General features: G+C 37.0%; 1 long non-coding RNA gene across 4 annotated transcripts in view; it reads right to left on the minus strand.

Annotated features, from left to right (window-relative positions):
• The window catches only part of LOC120405760, a 192,608-nt gene extending 184,138 nt beyond the window's left edge, over positions 1-8,470 (minus strand). For all 4 annotated transcript variants that reach the window (XR_005598834.1, XR_005598833.1, XR_005598832.1 and 1 more), the window contains exons 1-2: positions 8,346-8,470; positions 2,406-2,531 (exon numbers count right to left, since the gene is read on the minus strand). This is a non-coding gene — a long non-coding RNA (uncharacterized LOC120405760). The remainder of the gene's footprint in view (positions 1-2,405; positions 2,532-8,345) is intronic.
• Positions 8,471-9,289: the final 819 nt, after the last annotated feature.

Here is a 9,289-nt window from a genome sequence, read left to right on the forward strand (position 1 = left end):
ACATACTCAACTCATTCTCTAATCAAGTGTGCTTTTCAAAGTGTATCCTTAAAGACTTAAAAACTTGCTACTCAATCTACCCCAGAGGTGAAAGATCCTGAGAAATCCAGCAAAAGAAAAAAATGTGTACATGGAATTTAATGAATGGCTTTGAATTTTGCCCAAGAATCTACAAAATCCAGTGATGTTTTAGTCAAAGATCTTGAGGCTTCAAGCTCAAAAGTGAACAGCTATATTATTAACTGTGGGTAATTACTGCACAGCTATTTTCATTGTGTTAAGCGCTGACATCGTTAAACAGCAGAAAGAGTAGATGATCTGAAGGTTATTAGAGCTTGCTTTTTCCATTTCTTCCTCTTAATGCTTGAATCCCCTTTTGTGATGCTTTTACTAATTAGAATCTGAACTCATTTTACCTCCCAATTCACTGAAGTTCCTGTGAAGATACAGAAGTTTTACGGATACCCTCCTCTCTTCTCTACTCTCCACCCAAACAACCCAAACTAAATCCATTGACCATGATGGCCATCTCTTCACCCTTTCAAGTTGTTGTTTCAGGACAAGCTCCAGTTCCCTTTTTGAACAGTCATCCAGATTGCTCACTAGCAGCAACTGGCATCCCTTTCATACCTCTCGGATCTCGCCCCTTTTCACTACAGCTGCTGGAACTGTTATCCTTTCCTTTCATTTTGTCATTGTGCATTCGGTATCAGGTCATAGTTTATTTCCTTACACAGGTGAGTCTCTATAAGCACTAGTGACTAGCACACTTCATGACTAGTGGAGAAATTAGATTTTTCCCTTTAGTTTCTTTTCCATGAAAATATGACTCTGTTCTGTTAATTTTTAAGTGTAATTGCAATCAAAACAGTATGCTGAAGAGTAAATTGTGCAACCTGGGATACACACGTACACACACACACACATGAATTAACATCTTGTATCCTTCAGCTTCTAATGAAAGAAGTACATGATTACCCCTTCTAATGTTAAGGCAGAATAGGTCTATGAACCTCTGGTGCCTGCCTTCAAGGAGGTAAGGTAAAGCAAGCCAGGCTGGGCCAGGGAACTCTTGAACACTTGGCATAGGGGCTTTACCCTCTGATTTTATGTAAAGCTTGCCTGGCTGGGCCTAGGAATTTCCAAGAAACTCTTTCCACAGCTGGATGTATAAAGCATGTCAAGTTAGACAGGTCCAGAGGTATGGGGCTATTCTGCAGTGACCTCCCCAGATCAGCATGTAAGCACTTTAGTCAATGCCACACTTGGTGACCTGTTAGTACAACAAGATATTAGAGCCTTGTATGCTAGGGTAAGTGCTTACACCCATGGAGTGCCTTAGAAACTCCCTAGCATGACAAATATTTTGAGATCCATCACTGCATGGAAGAAAATTAAAGCCTTAGCTCTCCAGGAGTCATCTGGTTGGAGCTGATGAGCCATTCTGATATTAACTTTTAAAAGTTATTAACATTTTAAATGGTAGAGTTTAATCAGCTAAATTTTGGTCCTGTGCACTAGACTTTGATAAAATGACTCCAGCAAACTAAGTTCTCTCCCTCTATTTCCTATATTTTTGCTACTAAGTAGCAGAAGAAACAGGCTACCTTTCTGGACTCTTATGTTTAAAAAAAATGATGTTCGCGTCATAAAATCTGGAACCCAGTGTTATTTCCTTCAAATTTAGTAGAAAATCTGTTCGGACCCAGACTTCATGTGCCAATTCTGAGACAGGCATTTTTTGTTGATTTTGGATGTAAGTCCAAATTTGTGAGTTTCAGCTTGAAATCTGAAGAGGTTATCATCATCTCCCCAGAAAGTCTTAAGCACTTTCAGACCTTTGGAAGAAAAGGGCCCAATCTATTTCACTATTAGTAATCATGGAGTAAAGAGAATAGTGTCACTGATGGTTCCTAATTAACAGTTAAAATTCCCTAGACACACAACTTTTTCCTGCACATCCAGCTATTTATTCAAATGAATCATTTGCTCAATGTCTTTTTCTTCCATTTCACACTAGAACACTGTCTCTATGTATGTAAAATGCAGGGTTCCATGATCAGTGCCATGCCATTTCCTCTCCCATGTTATTTTCAGGAAAAGAGTAACTTGAGTGCCAAGTTGTTCAACAACAATAACACAGCTGAGGTATCCATCCACTAGTGGAAATGGTTTCAGTCAGCAGCAGACAAATCAGAGTAAGATACTTCAGGGATAGATAATACAGAACAGGACTTTCACTATTGTAGCATGGGGGAAAAATAATAATAATAATAATAATAATAATAAATGAAGCAGCCTGTAAACATGAAAAGTAACAGGGCTATGGGGTGAAGCCCTGTCTGGCTTTAACTGGAAAGCTAGTCTCTTTTCTTGTGCATACATGTTTCCCAATTGGCACTTACTATTTTTGGTAAGGTTGCTGCAAGTCCCCGCACATCCTTCATCCAGCACCAGTTAAACAGTATATAATAATAATTTGGTATTAAATACTGTCAGGCAAGAGGTTTCCTTCATTCATCTTCTTACCACTGCCAAGGCAATCAAATTAATTCTGTTAACAGCCTGCCAAATCAACTAGCCTACTAAACTGTCCTGTCTTAAAAATGAAATCGAGACATTCATATCAAATCATACCACTTCCCCACTCAGTGTGATCACTGGAGCCCCGCCAAGGGGAATGACTACTATCATTATACAATGCCATGTGATGGCTTTAATGAGCTGACATTTCCTGTTGCTAAATTGCCATGTCTGAAAGCCAAACAAAATAGTGTTCAATCTCTTTGGAAACCAGTTTGTTTTTTTTACCTTTTGCCTTCTATTCCCCCCCCCCCCCAATGCTTCCCCATCCACTCCTGCCTATATACAGGGGTTTGATATAAAAATTAGCCTCCAATCTTATGAACACAAACCATCAACAGGCTACCTTTCTGGACTCTATGAGTTCTATGAGACCTGTTTAAAAGGCTGTATCTCTAGAAAATATTTGTTTCTCTAGAAAACTGAACAATTAATAACTGAATAGATGGGATTGCACTGACTAGTTCCATTGGTGCAGGGTGGCCACATGTCCCATGCTATATGGGGTAGAGTTTTGCCCCATGTTCATATTTGTGCTGTTCTATGCTACAGAAGTTTCACTGACTTCAGGGTACTTATTTCACAGTTCACCTCACAATTCACTGAAGCAGTGGCATATGGGAGATTTCAAAAGGTCTTTTTGGACCATCAAGGAAACTTGGGGAGACGTAGTCAAATTCTCATAATTCTTTGAGAAATTCTCACAATTGTCATTTAACTTTAAATTTATGGCCCAGATTAAGCAGGAAGTCATCTTTATGCAGTTGTGCTGATTCCATCACTAAAGTAGCCAGCTGTGCTAAACACGTGAGGATAATTTTAACCTGATAGTTCTGCTTTTGCATTCAATCCACAACCATATTGGATTGAAAGATCAATCCCCATGTTGACAATCCATAGAATAAAAAAGAGTCAATAATCCTGTGCATTACATGTTCCATATAAATTTGACACTTTATCATAAACTGTTATAAATATCAGTCAGATGCATATAAGTAACTGAAGGTGAATAATCAGTAAGAAGAAATTTCTATGCTCAATAGAGCTAGTCAGAAAATATTCGTAGAAATAGTTTTCCATTAAAAATGTCCTTAGGTGAAAACAAGGTTGTTGTTGTTGGTTTGCTGTTTTGTTTGTTTGTTTTGCTGAAAATTTTATTGATTTCAATGAAATTTTCCTGTGGATTATATTTTAATTAAGTTTCTCATTTCCAAATATATTGTTTTAGAAAAAATTCTCAATTTTGTTTCAAAATATTTTTTGAAGTTTTACTTTCATGTATATTATTTCATTATTTCATGATATGTCCATAGTAGTAGTAGTGCATAATATCACGTCATAATATGAAATGTCATATAGACATAGTGAAAATATTCTGTCATTAAAGCGAGCTGCCACTTAATATAGTTCACAACATATTATTTCTAGATTAGAGTGTCCCTTCTTTGTGTTTTAATGAAACAGTTTGACACATTCACAGTTTCAAAAAGAAAATAATCATCCAGTATACTAACTAGAGGAACAGCTGGTTTCAATAGCATAGAAAAGTGATTCCAGGATAAAACAAGGATATGAAGTGTAAATATTTATTTTAAAAGTACTGCATTATTCCTGAATAATTTTAATTTTAGAAGTTTAAAATGTGGTCATTTCTATCCTCACCCACGACTTCTTAATAAGGTGTGTCAAGCAATAGAGATGGGAGAAAAGGAGAATAGAATTTATTTTTCTTTTTGAGGAAAAAAAAAGTGGGGAAGGAAGAAATTTTATTTGCACAGGAAAACATTAACAAGCCATAATCTACAGTTCTATAACCAAAGGCAATTTCAAATATCCTATTTTGACTTAGTCCATTTTTTTAAGTCCCCAAATCAATACCCTGATGATGCTTTATTATGCATCTTCATTCACTATTCAGTTTGGTCATGTCAGGTGAGCTAAGATAGTGAATAAAACTGTAACACATCCAATAAGATGAAGGTGAATGGGATTAACTCACTACATGCACCCCCTTGCAGCTAGGCATGCATGTAGCATGTTTTCTTCTTCTTTCCTGGTGCCCTGCATCTGTAATTTTCACTCCATGCATCTGAAGAAGTGGGCTTTTTACCCACTAAAGCTTATACCCAAATAAATCTGTTAGTCTTTAAGGTGCCACTGGACTCCTTGTTGTTTTTGTGGATACAGACTAACACGGCTACCCCCTGATCTCTAAGTTTGGCATTATTGGGACTGGCTTGGGATTTCTGAAGTTATGAGTTGGGAATGATTGTGATGTTCATCCTATCCATTTACCTATCCTTGTTTAGTCTTGCTAAAGGCTCATGCAAAAGACTGAAAAATGCAATATATCCATATATTATGTTGTGCATAGCAGTTCCATATTAATTAAGAGAGACCATGTTGTCAGATACATGCCAAAATGGATAAGTAGAAGTTTCTCCATTTTCAAAAGAGGGATTTCCTTTGAAAAGCTTTGGGAGGCAAAGGCAGCAAGACACATAATGGTGTATCAGAGCTGCAGGGTATGTAACAACGTGTCAGTATTGTAAATCAGGTCTGATGAAGTAAGACCTGACCCAAATCTTGACAGAGAACTGTAAATCAGTTCAAGATGAGTTTTCCAAATTTACCCAGCTCTAAAAAATTTAAAAAACAAAAAAAACCTAAGATGAGGTTTGAAAACTCATGAGAATAAGCTTGTGCATGATATTTCAAGTTCTTTGATGTTGAGTGGTTTGGAAATATAACAAGAATACAACATTTCTCATGGTATTTTACTTGGTGGAAAGCATGGTTTCTTTCAAACCAAAGCAGGAAGGGTCTTCACAATTTTTTATTTTTAAGTTATGAAGTATTTTGAAACTGCCAAATTGTTTGATTCCTATTTAGTTCAAGCTATAGATGAAGGCTGGCTAATATTTTCAAACAAGGTAATTAAATTTAGGATTGCATCTATATTTAGGCAACTAAATAAGTGGCATGGAAGCTGCTGGATATTCAGCATTTTTGAAAATCAGGTCACTTATTTAGATACCTAAATATGGATTAAAATCCTAAATTCAGTCAATGTTTGCAAATGATCTATTAAAATAGTAGGACATTTTTCTGTGTTCTGTGAGGAACTCAGTAGTATTCTTAGGGTGGAGGGATGGGGATGAATTCCATCGGGGCTTAAAAGGATTCCTAGAGGAAGATCTGCTTCCTTTCCCCCTAAAGTGATCTGGATTATATATCAGAATATCTGGTTGCTCTTTTTTATATAGAGACCATTTTCAGATTCTCTAATCTACAGTATATATAGCATCTCATGAATGATCCATGAGCTCCCTGTTACACCATAAACTCTGATGTTTTTAACCTAATCATATATGCTACAAGCCATTTATCTATGATCTCTATATGCTATTTAATTTCTGGCACAATGGATCATGCAACATAGCACATTGTCTCCAAAATGATAAACAACAGGGGAAATTCAAAGTAGTTTGTAAACTACTTTGAATAGGGAAAAAACTGTCAGTCCCTAAGTAGAGTGGCGATGACTTCTTTCTGAAGAGCTCTATTTGCAATACCATAGAAGTTATTTTCAGTTGTTATTGTATCAATGCAAATAACATCTTCCACTTATAACAGGGATGTAGTACATTTTCGTACATCCTATGCTATGCTATGCTGGCATGATGCTTGCTTTCCAGTAGCAGGGCTCAGCTGAATCATTAGTGCAGACTGGACAACATTTGATCTTTCAACCACTCCCTGTGTGAGTAGTCCCAGTGAAGTGTCTGAATAAAGGTTCAAGGGATCAGTCTGCCAAGCAGCATACAGAAACACAGAGGCAATAGCACTGTGCCTTATATTCATCAACAGGGGTTAGAGCATTTGTCACATAAGAAGCAAACTCCTCTAGTGCTGACTGAAGAGCGTGCAAGTCCAAAAGAAGGGCAGGATCCATCCTGAGTGAACAATGCATAGAGATTCATTAACTGAAAAGGTCTAGTATCAAACTACTGCTGTGCCTGGACACCAGCAGCACTTAGAGTATGTTGTTGATAGTATAATTTAAAGTCTCACTGACATTGGCAACTCTGCAAATGTAAAAAAAACAGGAGTACTTGTGGCACCTTAAAGACTAACAAATTTATTTTAGCATGAGCTTTCGTGAGCTGCAGCTCACTTCTTCGGATGCATAGAATGGAACATCCGAAGAAGTGAGCTGCAGCTCACGAAAGCTCATGCTAAAATAAATTTGTTAGTCTTTAAGGTGCCACAAGTACTCCTGTTTTTTTTGCGGATACAGACTAACACGGCTGCTACTCTGAAATCTGCAAATGTAGTGTGCCTGACTGGCTTATTTCCCTTACATATACAAAAATACTTTCCTTCAACTGAAGCATGTGTGTTTTTCCCCTTTGAACAAATATACAGTATTTAATAAGGCCAGTGTAAAGAAAATCCCCCATTGCACTTTTTCCTGTTGTTTCTTACCATTACACAATCCCAAGGTAGTGATGGAATAAAGGGTCATATCTCACATTCCATGGGAGGAAATGGCAATATTTTTCAAAGCTATCAGAATTTTCATGTCAAGTTTTTCAAGTTAGAAAAGGAGATTTTTGTGAAAAAAATTCACAAAAGCAAAACCCATATTAAAGTAATGATTTTTTCTGGTGCATAAATAGCAAAATCCATTGTCTACCTAGTGGGAAAACAGCATGAGGCCTATATTTTTGTGGGCTTATATTTATCAGGGTAAAAAAATAAATTAACATTTCACAAGGATGCGTGTGTAGGAACTTAATACATAAATCCAATATTGGAAGCAAAACTCCATCTATTCTGCAGGGGATTGCCTGTACTGGGGTGAAAGCCATTGAAGAACATTGAATTCCTGTAAATAATAAATTCCTTGCCTGCATGACAGGTAGAGTTTTCAGACTCCAAAACTGTGGACTTAGGGTGGGCTTTTCAAAGGCTTTTCAGCATTGACCTAATTCTGCTCTTACTGAAGTCAGAGGGAGTTTTACAACTGACTTCAGAAGGAGCAGAGTTAGACCAATGTTGAGCACTTTTAAAATCCCACCCTTATCAACCTAGTAAAAGTGATTCTGAAAGAAACGTAAGGATAATGGGCAGTATATTCTACATCACAATGCAACGTGGTATGGTAACAAAAAAGCCCAATATGATTTTGAGCTGCTTATACGTCACAAAGCAGGGAGTTAACAGGTCCTCTTTGGAGGCTTTCAGATCAGGTTACATGGTGATGGGGATCATAAACATACCTAGATATACAAACAGACAGGTCTGGTGTGATCACATTCAGCTCTGGACACCACATTACCAGAAAGATGTTAACAAGTTAGAGAGAATTCTGGGGGTGGGGCGTGCTAGATAGCTCAGAATATTGGTAAGGTGGAGCCTTTTACTTCTAGGGTTTCTAGCTCCAATTTACTCAGACATTACTATCATCTGATGGCTGATGGCTGGCCTGTAGTGTGAGAGTTGTTGGTATTTTGGTCACTGTTGTTTAACTCTATCGAGAAAAAGGGTACCTGTCTGACCAGGTGGTTTTGCCTCTGACAGGTGTCATGCTACCGTCCTTTTAAATCAGAGCCAGCCATGACTGGTCATAGTGTAAGTAGGAGACTAACTTAAAATATAATAATTTGCCACTAAGTTATTAGAATTATTCAAAATTAATGTCCATGTGCCCAGCAAGAAACTTGCAATGTTTTTTGCTTATCATCTGAGGACCCTACCAATTTTCTGTGAGTCTGTAGAGATGGTTGTGTTTGCTTTTGCTTGGATTTAAGAAAGGTTTCAGATGTTATCTTCCACATATCCTGCTCTGTACTGTCCCAGTAGGTCTGGGTTCCATTTGGAACCCTGCACTTAGTCATTATATTAGTCATAGAAGGAAACATTCTGTTCTTGTTAGTGATCCAAATGTTAAATCCCTACCCTTGAGAGTATGCAATAAATATGACACCATTGTGCAGTGAGAAAGCCTGGTTTGGCTGGATAGTACAGGAAGTGCATTGCGTTATTAATAAATGCACATTAAATGTTTTTTAACAGTATTCTTCTGAAGCTATAGAATCTATACAATTTCCTTTTAGAAGTATGACCATCAGGGATGTTAAAATACAGAAAAAGCTGAAGTGCACTGAGATTGATCCTAGCTTTAATTGGCACAGATGATGCTCTACATGTTTTATACCACAATCAGTTGCCTAATATAAATGACACTCAACACAAAAGTGATTAAAAATAAACAAACCCTTGTTTCAAATTCTATCATAAAACATCTTCCATTTTAATCACTGTTTTAAAGCAAAAGGTTGTAGGCAGATATAGCCAAAATGCAGTCTCCATAGCTTTGATTTAGCACAAACACTGAGTGTACCTCTTGCTTCCAGGGTATTCTACAGCATTTGACAGGTTTCTTTATTTCTTTGTTTGAAAATAAAGATAAGTGTTGCTGTAACACATATGAAAGGAAATCACATCAAATGCCATCTATATAAACCTGACAAGCTCAGAGCATGAGAGAAAGCTAAAATGTCAACAATGCCTTCATCAGAAAGGTTACAACACTTCAGTGTTATAATTATTACAGTGTTATAAAATCTCCCTTAGCAACAGCCTATGGTTTGTTTAATCTAAATAAATCTTTAAGAGGTTGACATTGAGATGATTCAGT

The sequence above is a fragment of the Mauremys reevesii genome, linkage group 5 (assembly GCF_016161935.1).
Source record: "Mauremys reevesii isolate NIE-2019 linkage group 5, ASM1616193v1, whole genome shotgun sequence".
In the NCBI taxonomy this organism is placed as follows: domain Eukaryota; kingdom Metazoa; phylum Chordata; order Testudines; family Geoemydidae; genus Mauremys; species Mauremys reevesii.